The sequence below is a fragment of the Pipistrellus hanaki genome, assembly GCF_964339955.1.
Source record: "Pipistrellus hanaki genome assembly, chromosome: 13".
Taxonomy (NCBI): Eukaryota; Metazoa; Chordata; class Mammalia; order Chiroptera; family Vespertilionidae; genus Pipistrellus; species Pipistrellus hanaki.
In genome coordinates, this window is record NC_140515.1 from 26,413,711 (window position 1) to 26,426,239 (window position 12,529).

Below are 12,529 nucleotides of genomic sequence, written 5' to 3' on the forward strand. Positions count from 1 at the left end.
TCCCATTTTTCACTGCTTCCTAGGTGGTGATGGAAATGGAAAGATTAGAGTAAAGGAGAGATGAGATAATTAAGCCGTTACCTAAATTACTTTGGGGGCTTATCTCAGCCTGGGATTTGAGAACTGAATAGCATCAGGGAATTAAATGTGTAAAATTTATGGAAGTCACAGCCAAAGGGTGAGTTTTGGGGGTAGAGGGAGGAAAAAGATCTTTAAAGGGTACAGAAGTTCTAGGATGGTTCAGGGGCCATTAATTAGGCCACCTGGTCAGGGATATTTTTGAGAGAAAAAGCAGAAAAGACAGTACTTTCCTTATGAGAAGCTGTGGGCAGGAGCAATGCAGCCTTAGATGTAATCACCAGGGGAAGCAAAATGAGTGGGGGCAAGGAGGAGAAAGCTACTGAAAGCAACCAAGGACTTGTCTATGTAGTGATAAAGGCCAGTGTGGCTGGCGCTCAGAAGGCAAGGCACAGAATGGAGCAGGTGCAGGGGCTTGCACCTACAGGACTAATACATTGGTCACCATCCTGTTGGTCATATGGATTGTTTAGGAAGCACAGAAAGAAGCAGCGGCTGGGAAACTGAAGGTCTGGTTCATTCAAGCTTTCAGTCATGCACTGTCTGTCTGTGTACATGTGCCAGGCACAACTGGCTGCTGTAGATGCAGCAGACACCAGAGCAGGCAAGACCCTGATCCCACAAGCCTTCCACTCGAGTGAAGAGAACATGCAAGGAAACAAGCCGATAATATAGTCTCATTCATGCAGTGATGAGGAGGCTGTGGAGCAAAGGAGGTGGTGGTGAGGTAGGCATGGATAGCTTCCTGGAGGAAGCAGATTCTAGAATGAGAAGTAAGTGCTGCAATGGTTTTATAGAGCAGAGCTTTCAGGGTAAAGAAATGTGACAAACAAAGGCCCCGGCGGAGGCTAGAGAGAGCATGTTGGTGACTTGAACATAGCTGAGGGGGCTTCACATGGTGTTCTGGGGTGGGGGTGGGGACGGGAGTGATAAACAAGGTTGGAGAATTAAGCAGAGGGCACATAGCCAAGGGCCTTTAAGTCCCATTAGAGTGTTTGGGCTTTGTTCTGAGGTTGGTGGGAAGCCGGATTTGGAGCAGGGGAGTGAGAAAGTAAAATTGAATTTTCACTCTCATTCTGGCTACCATGAGAAGGATGCGTTCGCAAGGGGTCTGTGAAATTCTTAGGTGGTAAACTGGCTGGACTGAATGGGGTCAGGGTTGCAGTTGGGAGAGAGCCCACTCCCAAGTTTCCCAGGCTTGGCCCTGGGGAGAGAAGTGGCATTTACTGAGAAGAGGAGAAGCAGGTCAGCAGAGGGGTCGGGAGGGAAGATGATGAGTTTTATTTGAACATGACGAGTCCATAGGGCTTATGCAACATCCAGACGGATATGCCTGGGCTAGAAAGAAAAACATGGAAGCCAACATGGAGCTCACAGTCTAGTCAGGGAGGTGATAACCCTCAGGGATCTCAGCAAATGTGTGTGAAATTAAGCTGCAGAAAGCACTAGAGAGGAAAGCATGGTGCCATGAGAACCCATGACATGTGGGGCCTGACCTGACTTCAGGGGTCACTGAAGTGTCCCTGAGGAAGGGTTCTTTTGGCTGGGCTCTGAAGAAAGAGTTCGAGGGAGCAGGGGAAGAAGTTCAGCAGCATGGGCTCAGGGAACAGAATGCGCAAAGGCTCACTGAGGGGCAGGAAACTCAGTGAGTTCAAAGAACCCAATAAAGGCCAGTGTGGCTGGAGCTCAGAAAGCAAGGCGCAGAAGGGAGCAGGTGCAGGGGCTTGCACCTACAGCACCAGCACATTGACCACCATCCTGTTGTCTTATGGATTGTTTGGGAAGCACAGAAAGAAGCATCCAAGCCACAGATGGCAGAGCCGGACACTAGCCTTTGGGGACCTTCAGTTCTGTCCTTCCCTTTTCAGGAGGTTACTTGTTCTTTTGGAAAGTGAGACCCCCTGGACCTGAGAGCCATTTTTTCCTGCTGTAGCCCCACTTTTGGAGAACGTCAAAATGAATTTGGACGTGCGCTCTCTCTTCTAAGGCACATCTTGAGCAAACTTTCTACTTTTCCAGTCTAGCATGTGAGCATCTATGCAGCAGGTGGAAGCTGCTGAGCTAAGGCATAATGTGAGAACTTTCATATATATATATATATATATATATATATATATATATATATATATATATATATATATATGAAAATAGCAATGAAATTTTCTGGTGAGTCACAGCTTTCTTTCTTTGGCTAGGAGAGCTGGGTCTGAGCTCCACGAGACTGCAGCTAGAGGAGTGAGGCCTTGCCAAGCTGGTGAGCTAGGAAAATGAAATTAGCAGGGAGCCAGCTTCTCCAGCTTCTCAGCTGGGGGCTGGAAAATTCTGCTTAGCCAACAGAACCCATTTCCAGGCCTTCAGAGCCCAACGCTGCAGATGGATCCAAATCTACTGGCCTGGGATCGCAGTCTCTCAGGAAGGGAAGCGAGTTCCTGCAGCTGACACCGTCCCCTAGACACCAAGTCCCTGCCTCTGGTTTCCTGCTCCCTTCCAGAACATTCTTGGGCTTTCCATTGGACTTGCTTGGGCGTTTGCCATCAAAGCTGTCTCTGAAAAGCACTCCCTCATATACTTCCAGGGCCAAAAAAGGTGTGGTTAACCTCTTGCTACCTAAGTTGCCCCAATCAGAAAAGGGAATTCATTATCCTATCTTGAAGCAGGAATAATCAATTCTGCAAGTATTGAGTGCCATCTTTTGTGCCAGGCAGTGGTAAGCAAAATTAGAATACTCCCTGGTTCTGGGAGCTTAGAATACAGTGGGGGCCTCGATGTCAATCAAATAGTCACATAAATAGGTAGGAAATTGCAACAGTGGTAGGGGCTTTGAAGGAAAAATGCATGATGCCTTGAGAGTACCTGGGGAAGGTGGAGGTGGGTGTCAGTTCATCATGCTGGTCCTTCTTGTCACTGAGACCTTCCTGAGATGTTTCTAGTCAAGGCCTACCCTGACCCCAGTGGCCCCCTAGTCTCTAGCACATCACCCCATTTCATGGTCGTTACAGCACTACCACACCTGAACTTTGTTCTATACACTCTTTGTTTCTGGTCTTTGACTCCTCTCTGGCTTACATCTGTCCTGTTCCCCACTGGGTGCCACACAGTCGGCTGAATAGGTGAAAAGTGCCCAGAAGATGAGCTGGGACAAGAAGGTTGGTAGGTTTCAACACAACACAAATAAGGGAGAGCATTCCCAGCTCCACAGTGGGCACCTTCCAGAACTGAGAGGAGGTAAGTGTGGCCTGAGGGCAGAGGGGAGGGTGGGGGCTGGAGATAGGTAAGCCCGAAAGGTTGTAGGAGCCGGTCCTTGAAGGACAGGATGAGCACCTGGGTTGGTACTGCTGTACGCAGGGCAGTTGTAACAAGGGTCACAACTGGGTGGCTTACACAGCAGCCATGTATTGTCTCACAGTTCTGGAGGGTAGAAGTCTGAGATCAAATGGTTGGCAGGATGGTTCCTTCTGAGGACATGAAGGGGACTGTTCTATGGCCTTTCCCTGGCTTCTGTGGTGTTCCTTGGCTTGTAGACACATCACCCAGATCTCTGCGTTTATGTTCATATAGCATTCTCCCTGTACATTTGTGTATGTCCGCATGACCCCTTTTTTTAAGGACATCAGTCATGTTGCAGTAGAGCCCACACTAATGACCTCATTTTTACTTGATTACTTCTATAAGCCCCTTGAAGGCAGAAACAATATATTTTACTTCCTTGTTTTTTTCCATAGCTCTTAGCAGAATCCAATTCATTCCTTCACTCTTGTAATATTTTTTTTGTTTCTGCTATGTGCTAGTTCCCATGCTAGTCACAGAGGATTAAAAAGATGATTGGATATGCCTTGAAAAGGCTCATAATCTAGTAGATGAAAGTAACACTAACCTAGGATTATGGCTATTGGTCAGAAAAACTTTAGCTGAAGCAACAGAAATACATCAGACTGGTTTAAGCAAAAATGATAGTAATGGGAAGAGGAGAAATTTAAAGGATCAAAAATTTTAATCAAAAATATTAAGAAATAGGAGGTGATTGGCCTCAGATATAGCTGGATCCTGGGACGTCATCAAGACCTCATGTTCTCTCCATCTATTGGTTCTGCTTTCCTCTTTCTGTTAGCTTCACTCTTAGGCAGGCCCTCTCCAGACCAATAATACCCCGACTGCTAGTAATCCCCACAGGAAGAGAGCTTTTCCTCAGCTGTTCCACCAAAAGGCCTGGAATTGCATCTCCCTATATTAAAGCTCTGTGGCAGATGATGTACTGCTGATCACAGGCTCACCATTGCTCAGGGATGACTCCCCAGAGGAAAACCTAGATGTTGTTATCAAAAGAAGTGGGGAGATAGGCTGTGGGGAAGAGTAATAGATGCCTACTATGTTATGCTCTGTGAAGAACCAGATCCCAAAGGAGTGAGGGGGTGGTTAATTTTGCCTCAAGGTAGAGGGAGAGTCACAGAAACATCTGCACTGGGCCTTAAAGTACTTACAAGAGTTTTCTAGGTGGAAAGGCAAAGAGAGATAAGAGCATATTGCAATCGGAGGAAAATCTGGCTGTGAGGCTGTTGTAAGACACGGGTTGTTCCCAGGTTATCTGAGTAGGACAGGTGTGAAGCAGGGCACAGTGGAAGCAGAGGCAGCTAGCTGTGCTGGATCACGAAGAGCCTCATAGTTCAAGGCTGAATGAAGGTGTTAAGTGGGCCAGCGATGTGATCATAGGGGCAGGAAAGCCAGGTGGGAAGCGGAGCTGCCGCCCAAGTGAGGGGGGAGTTTGATGTAGGGCTCTGCAGTCAAGTCACATGGGCGACAGCAGGCCTGAGGCTTCCAGGCAAGGGAGCCTCTTCATGCCAGTTGAAATCTACTGACTTAGAAACTGCTTTTGGCTGATGCCAGCCCTGAGACAGAGTAATTCAGAAAGGGAAGGCCTACATCCAAGTGGGTTCTGCTTACCAGGCTGGGGTGCTATGGAGTCTCTGTCCCTCTGCAGTTGGGTAAACTTGGGTAGTTAAACCTTTTCTTTCCTTATCTATAAAATGGGTTGTTAGCACTTACTTCACAGTGGCACTTTAAGAATTAAATGAGGTAATTCATGGGATGCTATTAGCATCAAATCCAGCATATAATAATAATTACTATTATCATCACTAGTATTACCACCAGCACCTCACTAGGTTGTTGGGAAAATCCAATGACTGTTGTATAATGTAAATGTATGGCCCGTGGTAAGTTCTCTACTACGAGTATTGGTTTTCTTCTTCCCATTACTACCTTCCCCTCTACAAACACTTACATGTTTTGAAAGGCCCAGTGCAAATGGTACTGTAACTCCCCCTCCACCCTGGGGCAGAATTATCCCCTCACTCATTTGTTCCTCACACCTCAAAGTGATGGCACATTGGGTCTGGTGTTTTATCTCTGAGCTCCCCTTGAACTTGCTGAATATATTCTTGGTACCAGAATGAAAATCCCTGTCTACAGGCAATGCCTGGCCAATCTCTTCTTCTCTTTCCCTCCAAAGTCCCTTTTGCCTTTGTTTATCCTCCTACAAAATGGGTGCATCACCTGGTATGAACAATATTAGGCAGAGGAAGGGCCCTGACCCATGGCTCCTTGGCCAGGAGATGAGGACCTTAAGCCAGGCTCACCCTGGTTGGCCTTCAGGTCCCTTGCCTGTCAGGTGGGATGATGGCCTTCAGTGCCAATAGGATTCTTAGGAAAATTTAAGCAACTAAAGGCTAGGGAGGCACTTTGCAAAGTGTAAGGTACTGTATAATCGTCAAAGATAATTATTATCTTACTAGTGGCCCAGTGCATGAATTCATGCACATTGAAAGGAAATTGATTAAAAGAATTATTTTAATATCACTATTTGTCCTTTCTGTACTAAAAGTGTCAACCAAATACATAATCGACAATGACAGGTTGAAACACACGCATGGGAATGGCGCCAGTGAGAGCTTTATATGTATCGTGCATGCATGAATCAACTTGGCCTTTTATATATACAGAATAAACTTGCTTAAATAAACCTGCTTTCTGATGTAGTTAAACTTTTTCCAGCCCAATGAAGCACCCTAACTTCTCTTTCAGGTAATTGTCAGCAACACAGCAGGAAATATCAACACAAAGCAGATCATTATTGTAGATCACACAGGGAGAACAAAGGGTAAAATATTTAACTTCAGCAGTGTTTGACTATATTCTGTACAGTGAGAAAACCTGAAGTCATTTTCAAGGTCTACCATTTCTTACTTATTTTCAGTTGGGTCAAGTTTCTAAGCTTTCTAAATCTCCATTTTCTAGTTAATGAAAAGAAAATAGGATTCTATTGGCATAGAATCTCCTATCTACCTATTCAAGGACTTCTGTGAGAATCAAATGAGATGAGGCATGGGAAAACGCTTCACAGACATTTGGTTAAAGTGTGAAATGTTTCCTCTTGGATATAAAGCAAGTCATGTTCCTGGGCTGAAGAAACTATAAGGAGGCTAGTTGCTAGGGAGCTAGGGAGAGGAAGCCAGGTATTGCTACAGGATGTCATTACCCGGACGAACACTTAGCATACTAGCCGTGTGTGTGTGTGTGTGTGTGTGTGTGTGTGTGTGTGTGTGTGTGAATCTTCTTTATTACAACACCTACTTTTCATTTCATTTTGTTGTTGTTTTTTTTAAATATTTTTATTGATTTCATAGAGGAACAGAGGAGAGATAAAAACATCAATGATGAGAGAGAATCACTGATTGTCTGCCTCATGCATGTTCCAGCTGGGGATTGAACCCACAACCTGGGCATGTGTCCTTGACAGGAATCAAGCCTGGGACCTTTCTGTCTGCAGGCTGACGCTCTATCAGCTGAGCCAAACCGGCTAAGGCTACTTTTCATTTTAGAATAAAATTTAAATGATATGATTGTATCACATGTATCAAGCATATCATACATGAATAAATCATGTCCTGGTTAATACTTTGAAAGTCACTGATTATAGTCTATGAGGATCCCAGGAAACCTGGGGTGGAATCTGGGAAAGGGCCAGAAGGGAAAACAGGAAGGAGCAAAAGGGGCTGTAGCCAGGGCAATGACCACTTTTTAGGCTGAGCCTCCTGCCTTAAAACCCTTCGCAGCAATGAAAAGAGGAAGTTGGAGGACATAGAGGGTTACAATGAAAGAAGTCCACTTTCTAGGAAGAGCTGGGAGAGGCTCAGACGTGTCATTCCCAAACACCACCTCCCTGATAGTTGTCCTTTTTTTACTTAACTGAATTTATTTATAAAGGGCTTTCCTTAGTCTTAGTTAAAATAACATTTAAAAAACCAGCTTCCCTTGGCATAAATAAAAGGTAACTGAAAAAGTAAGTGTAAGGCAAACATAATCACATCACCAGTCCTAGGCAGATGCTGATGTCTGAGGTCTGTCCTCACTTTGTAAAAAGAGATATTTGAGCAGCATTAGCAACACACTAGTACTAAACCGAGACTTTCTCCTTGAGGCAACCACAAAGTTGGAAAGGGAATTGAAAAGATAATTCAATATTTATGGTTCATGTGCGATCCATGATCCCTCCCTCATTTTGAGGAGCATTAATCTGACCATCCATCACATTACAGCAATGCACTCCGTACCACTCACTAAGTGGCCCCAGGCCTGGCACTAGCAGCAACCAGCCTTGGTCCACAGATTAACCTTGCCTGGCCACATCCATGCCAAGCAAAGGTAACAGCCATCTGCAGATCACTTTGTAGCTCATGTTGGGTAGCCTTTGCCTTCAAGCAGCTGGCCCAGTGTATGAATAAGACTTATGAACTGGAACATTCCTTAATAATCAACCTCAGGTCCCATAAGAGCAACACACAGACTGCTCTGGGTCTGGATCAATAACAGGAGCTCCCAAAGGAAGCAAACCCTGAACTGGCTCTGATGGGATGAGCAGGAACTGACTAGCAGGAGAGGAGGGAACCCCTGATGCCAGTACAAGGACAACGTGGTCTGTACTGATGGGTGACTCTCCGGAAACACTAAACCAGCCCAGAGAGGTGAAGGGACATAGCCAAAGTCATGCAGATAGAATCAGTTTTGCATTTTGGAGCCATACGACTCAAGATTCGAATCTTAGCTATGCTACTTAACCTGCTCTAGCTGCCCCTCTGGACATATTACTCAATGTTTTTAACTGGAAAGACAGAGATAAGACCTGCCTCAAAGATCACAACATTTACTGTGAAGGTTAAATGAGGCAATGCATAAAAAACATCTGGTCGAGTCATTGGCATGTGGTATTGTGGACGTGGAGGTGTTTGCAAGACTAAACACCTGCATAGCACAGACTCCAAAAGATCAGGAAAGATCTGTACTGCACACTGTACTGAGAGAATAGCAGCTCTGGAAAGTATTACGGGAAAGCCATTACTTGTGTGATAGTCATCATAATAGTAGTAGCTGGAATGGAGAAACAAGCCCCACCTGGAGGGCCTACCCCATTATCCTCACCTCGTTCTGAGAAAAACCTTTTCATTCTGAATCCTTTGCACATTTATAGGTTCAGTTTGCAAGCACAAAAGTGCTTCTCTGCTTAGAATTCACCTGTAGAGCTAAGTCTAAATTATAGCATCTTTTTAGGAACATGCAACCCCTGAAAAAAAAAGTCTGTGATGTTTTATATCCCCCTCTCCCCCCACACAAAAATACACAAAAGCACATTCTCAGCAATCAAATTAGTTGCTCACTGGAACCCTCCCTCCCACTACTGCTCAGAAAGGGCTTCCAGGTCCAGGACAAGCCAGGTTCAGGCCAGGCCTCGCCGGGAAAGGGCAGTGGAATACGGGTTTTATGCTGGGGAAGAAGGGGTCAGGAAGGCCAGCACGGCCTGGAAGTAAGTTGTAAAGAATTTATCATCTAAAATCATCTTTCTGAGCAACTCTTAAATATGGTCATCAGAATTCCCAGGAGGATTTGTTAAAACACAGACTGCTGGGCCCCACCCCTGGAGTTTCTCATTCAGCAGGTCTGAAGGGCAGGGCAGGTTTGCTGTTGGTCAGGACCACACTTTGTAAGCTAGTGCTCTGGCCTCTCTGGTCCCCATACCCCCATCAGGGAACCCACATTTTGTCCTCTTACACTGAGCCAGGCTCCAGGCACAGGAGAGGGTGGCCCTTAGCCCAAATGGACTCACCGAGCTCCTGAGGCAGCCAGAAGGTAAATGTCCTTTCCCTTCCTCTCACCACCCCCACCCCAGAACAACTCTAATTATCACTTGACCTTTACTGATTAATTCAGCAAGCATTTAGTGAGTGCCAACCGTATGCCAAACCTGGACCAGGCGTTAGGGACTCCAGGTCAACAGCCACCCTTTCTGTCACTTCAAAGCATGTAGCCCAGTGGTTGTCAAATGGGGGACAGATAAGAGAAAGGACTATTACAAAACAGGGTGGCAGCTTTTGCCTCACCCCTCTCCTCAAATCCTTCCATTGCTAACCTGAGAAGTGGGAGACAACCTTGATTCCTCTTTCCCCTGATTCTACCTCTGAGAGATTTCTCAGCGTCTGTCCACTCCTCTTCATCTGCTCTGCTGTCACTCAAGCAGCCATCATCAGCTGTGTGGAGAGCAATCCTCCCACCACCCCACTGGTCTCCTCAGCTCCACTCTATCCCCCTTCAATTCAGGGCAATCTTTTAAAAACAGAAATGGATCATACTACTTTCTACTTATGATGCCTCAATGACTTCCCACTCCACTCCCATCACCAGTTCCAGCCCCACTGGGCTCTCTCCCTCTCACACTGTCCCATGGCTATTCCTTAGGTCTCTGCTTAAATGCCACTGCCTCCAGAAGTCCTCCCTGACTGCCATTCTAGCTCAGTGTGGAGGACTAAAGAGGGTTGCAAATCCTTTGACATTCCTCCAACTAGAGGTGGGCTTTGCTTCCTATCCCCTTGATGCTGATGGTGATGATATGCCCATTCCAGGCCTTGCCTTGAAGAGGACTACAGCTTCCTCCTTGCTCTCTCTTCAAGCCCTGGGATACCATGTCTGAAGCCCAACAGCTGGCTGAAGCACTAGTTAGAGGGACCCTGGCACCATATGGAGAGGGAGGCAACCCAGCCGAGCCCAGCCTTCTAGCCATCCCCACCAAAGTGCCAAGCACATGGTTAAAGCCGTCTTGGACCTTCCAGCCCAGCCCAGCTGCCAGCTGAATATCGCCAGATGGTTCCAGTTGATGCCACACAAAGCAGGAAAATCACCCAGTTGAGCCCTGTCCAAATTCCTGACCCACTGAAGCATGCGATACGTTAAGTTTGGGAGGTACTGCTGTTACAGAGAATTGATGACCAGGACATAGCATATTACGTTTACTTCCATCATAGCAATCAATGGATGGCACAGTGTCTTTCTTTTCATTCTTTATGTTTGATTCTTCATCTCTCTGCTCCACTGGAGGCTAAACTCCACCACGGCAGGAACCAAGTCTATCCTGTTCACCACTGCAAATCAGGGCCTGGCACATGGCAGAGGCTCAAAAATATTACATGAATAAGCACATCAACAGGTGCAGAATATGATGGGCACACAGAGGAAGCACCAGGTCAGACTCAAGGTAAGTTTCCTAAGAAAGTGACACCTAAACGCTGAGGCCTGGAGAGCAAGCAGGTGGCAGGCTCCAAGCGCAGAGCCACAGGAATTGGGCACCTGACCCAACCATACCAATCATGGGCATTCCCCAATCCACGTGCTCCATCTCTCGAGAGAAGAGAGAATATCTGAGAGCAGGGACTGTGTCTTCTTCATCTTTGTGTCTTCAGCACAGCACACACACAAAAAAGAGGACCTCATTACATGCATTTTAAATAAGTGCATGACTGGCATGGCTTCCTACCGAGAGGAGCCTGAGCTTGGAAGTAGGGAATTGTGGGTTTTCCCACTCAACAACTTGCTTGGGGTCCTTTGTGAGATAAGCCACTCGGCTTGTCTGGTGCTCAGTTGCCTTGAGATAAAACCACTGACTCCTCTCTATGCCCTTGGCTTACCCATCAGGATGATAAGAGAGCAAAGATGGCAGGGTTCTCTGAAAAGGATGGGATTAGAATGTAGAATAGAAACATGTGACAGTAGAAAAGAAACATGTGATGGTATTATTCTCTCACCAGTCAACCTGCCCCAGGCAAACCCTCAGAGCCATCATTTGAGGCTTTTTTTGAATTGCATGCCACCCAGGTAAGTCTAGCCCTGGACCCAGCACCTCCTGGGCAACTGTAAATGTTTTTATTGTCTAGGTGGGCAAGGAGCCGCTAGGGCTCACAGCAAAAGGAGGAACACTGGAGTCAAGAGACCTGAGTTCCTATTATGTTCCCCAAAAGTCATGTTAAAACCATACCCCCAATCTGATGGTGTTAGGAGGTGGAGCCTCTGCAGGTAATTAGGATTAGATGAAGTCACGAGGGTGGAGCCCCCATGAATGGGATCAGTGCCCTTAAGCAGTCACTAGAGCTTGCTTCATCTCTCTGCCACTTTGGAAAAGAAGGAGAATTAGCAGTCTACCAACCAACCAAAAAAAAAAAAAAAAAAAAAAGGGCTGGGGGAGGCTCTTACCAGAACCCAACCATGCTAGCACCCTGATCTTAGAATTCCAACCCCCAGAACTGTGAGAAATAGATTTCTGTTTATAAACCACCCAATTGATAGTGCTTTTTTTATAGCAGCCAAACAGACTTAGATGGTTCCCATCCCAGTTCTGCCACTAATGTGCTGTAAGATCTTGAACAAACCAATTCCCTTTCTGAACCAAACTTCTCAACCAGAGTGGACTTTATAGACTGAGAAAAACCCCTCCCTCCCTTTCTCCCACTCACTGGCAAACACCCCATCTCTGTCCAGCACTGGGCTGATTGCAGTGGGAATAAAATGACAAGACCTGGACCCTGCCCTCAAGGCTCTGAGAGGCTACCTAGAAGACAGAGACACCCTTAAATGGATTATCTGTGAGAAAGAAGGACAGGGCTTCTCTGGAAAGCCAGGACTAAGACCCTAGGTGAGGCTCCAAAGAAGTGGCAGCCAGGGGGTCAGTGCTGGTTGGCCTGGGGGTCAAAGGGCAGGCCCAGACATACCCTCGAGATTCCTGTTTCCAAAACCCACTGGGGGCTCTGCAGTCACATCAGCATCATGCAGAAGCCCACACCAGCTGCACTGGCCTGGCCCACTCCCTAATTAGACTTTCATACTCTGTCAAGCAGCCTGCTTAGCCCGAGTGCCAGCTGGGGCTCCTGTTCCGTCTGGTGGCTCCGGTTAATGAACCCGTGCGGGGCTGGCCAAGCTCATTACAGGCAATGCAAGGGAACAGGCGACCCCGCCTTTTCCTCTCCTCCCTGTTCACACTGAGAATGGGAAGGGATCTGACTCCAAACCAACAGGAAGGGGGGGGCAGGAGCAGAGGCTCCAGACAGGCCACACAGGCCTGGATGGCTCCAGTGACAGC

At 46.8% G+C, this 12,529-nt stretch overlaps 1 protein-coding gene and 1 long non-coding RNA gene across 11 annotated transcripts in view; one reads left to right on the forward strand and one right to left on the reverse strand.

Moving 5' to 3' along the window:
- The window catches only part of SRGAP3 (SLIT-ROBO Rho GTPase activating protein 3), a 219,584-nt gene that overhangs the window by 91,234 nt on the left and 115,821 nt on the right, over window positions 1-12,529 (reverse strand). The window lies entirely within an intron of this gene.
- The window catches only part of LOC311631662, a 263,842-nt gene that overhangs the window by 36,498 nt on the left and 214,815 nt on the right, over window positions 1-12,529 (forward strand). The gene's annotated exons all lie outside the window — the stretch shown is intronic.